The following is a 2,198-nucleotide window of genomic DNA, read 5'->3' on the forward strand; positions in this document are numbered from 1 at the left end:
CTAGATGCTGCATGCAAATGGGGGATGAAGGAAAACCTGGCAACCCGGTGGCTTTTAATTTATTTGTCTATACAGACAACTGCCAACCCGATGGTAGAAAAGCTGCTGCTGCTTTCGCGAATGAGCAATAAAGGAACCTAGCAACCGGGTGCCGAGGTTTGCCGCGGAGTTTAGCAGAGGAGGGATGAGTGGCTGAGAACCTGGCAACTCAGTGCCGATGTTTGCCGTAGAGCATGGCTATTCAACTACGAAGTTAGTTGGGCCAGATTTTCAAACCGAGGAATTTATCTGGGCCAGATATTTTTTTTGAAGCCAGTAAGCAGCAGATCATGATCAATTTCAAACCCACACAACTGTACTGAAAAACAAGTAATTTTTTTATTCCTATTCGCCTGTAAATCTGGTGACCTCTCACAAATGCACACCAAAAGGTCCATTTAAAAAAAGGGAGCTATAACTAAACTATTTTTTGCACATTTGAAATAATAATAATAATAATAAAAAACATTTTGATAATTCCCTTTCAAATTAAAATAATTTTCCTGCCATGGATGGAGCCCCATCCGTCACAAGTACACAGACACGCTTCATATCCAGACCATTTTCCTCAAAAAGAGCTTAAATCTTCTCAAACATCATTTCGCCAGCTCGATACCGGTGCCAAATCGGTACTTTTGAAACGTCGGGCTTAAACTGTAACCGGTGCTTAAAGAATGGAGAACACACAATTGGTCCAAAAACCTCTCATGTTCAGCTGTTTTTTGTAAAAAGATAACAATGTTAGCCTTTTCTGCAGCTATGGGGCATATATGGTATCACTCTTGGCTGGAAGCAGTGCTTAAACAATGGAAAAAACACAAACTTTGTCCAAAAACCTCTCATGTTTAGCTGTTTTCCACTTTTTCTTTGGTCATTTTAGCCTTTTTGGCCAGGGTGAAGGGAGTATCTGCCATCAAACAAGAAGACAGCCGCATGTAGCTATGATGATGTTTGCTAGTTCACCTTACATGCATTAATGTAATAACGTGGTTAGCCTACTCAACGTAAATTACACACGAACAACATTAAGCTACTCACGCAGAGAAGAACGGCTGCTGCTGCATCATCATCCTCATCATTTCTGCTACACTGGCAGGGCTAGGGGCCAGGACTCTCCTCTTCGGGTTTTTGGGGGATGTTGCTAACTCCGGGTCTGATAACAGGCACCACACCCGCAGTAGATGTGCTCGGTGTGAGGTCTCGCAGCAAGCTATCAAATACGGCGCATTTCTCGGCTTTTAAAAAAAACGCTATGCGTCGCCAGGTGTTTCATCGGATTCGAGGTGTTACCTCCTTTGACAGTATCACAGTATCAGCTTAAAGCACTTGTTAGCTGCTGAGTTTGCATCTTTTGCTGTGAAGTACAGCCAGACTTTTGACCGCTTCGCCTTGGGCATTTTTAATCTGTAGCTCTGCTCTAAAAGAACGTACGTACCTGGCCCCGCCTACTATCCTCGGAAAGGTAAAATGATTGGCTGAATCCAAGTGTATCTCAGGAAAAAAAAAGCACCGAAATAGTGCGCTGCTTTTCGGTCTGGTTACTACCGTTTATGTCAGAACGGGTGCCATCATGGCACCGGATACCGGTACCCATCCCTAGCTGTGAGTTCTGCTGGCGGGCGACCTCGCTGGTTTTTGCTGAAATGGCGGGCGGCCGGATTACTTCATGACTGGATTTAGCGGAGATAAACTGACTGGATGGATGTAAAAGACCGTATGTCGGGTGGCGAGAAAACTGCTAGGTTGTCGTCAGCATTCGGTTTTTTGGAAGCACGCCGTTTGTTTCTGGGATTGCCGGAGGAAAAGCGATGGATGCAGAGCTTGGGTAGTTGTTCGTCTGACGCGCTGACGGACGAGAGGGTGATTGTAGCGAATAGAAGGGTGAGTAAAATTACGTTACTCCCGAGAGATGAGCTGTGCTTAAAGGTATTCGCTGAGAATGGACAGTTTGCAGAACTGGGGGGAACCCAGATGACAACCGGAAGGAGCGTGTTTGGAGGCGTGGTCCCGCTCCTGAAATTCCGATACATTGGTCGTGTCCAAATTCATGGGCTGCATCCTCCTGAGGCCGCATTTGTAGACCGATTACGTCACAGCGACGCGCCGAAGGCTGTCCAAATTCGTAGACTCCTCCGAATGCAGCCGACAAATGCGTCCTC

At 46.0% G+C, this 2,198-nt stretch overlaps 1 long non-coding RNA gene across 1 annotated transcript in view; it reads right to left on the minus strand.

The window, feature by feature from the left end:
* Positions 1–537: 537 nt before the first annotated feature.
* LOC121814732 overlaps positions 538–2,198 on the minus strand; it is an 8,917-nt gene continuing 7,256 nt past the window's right edge. Inside the window, exon 3 of the long non-coding RNA XR_006054532.1 lies at positions 538–647. This is a non-coding gene — a long non-coding RNA (uncharacterized LOC121814732). The remainder of the gene's footprint in view (positions 648–2,198) is intronic.

Source organism: Haplochromis burtoni, unplaced genomic scaffold (genome assembly GCF_018398535.1).
Source record: "Haplochromis burtoni strain Fernald_Lab_line unplaced genomic scaffold, NCSU_Asbu1 Contig_5, whole genome shotgun sequence".
Lineage (NCBI taxonomy): Eukaryota > Metazoa > Chordata > Actinopteri > Cichliformes > Cichlidae > Haplochromis > Haplochromis burtoni.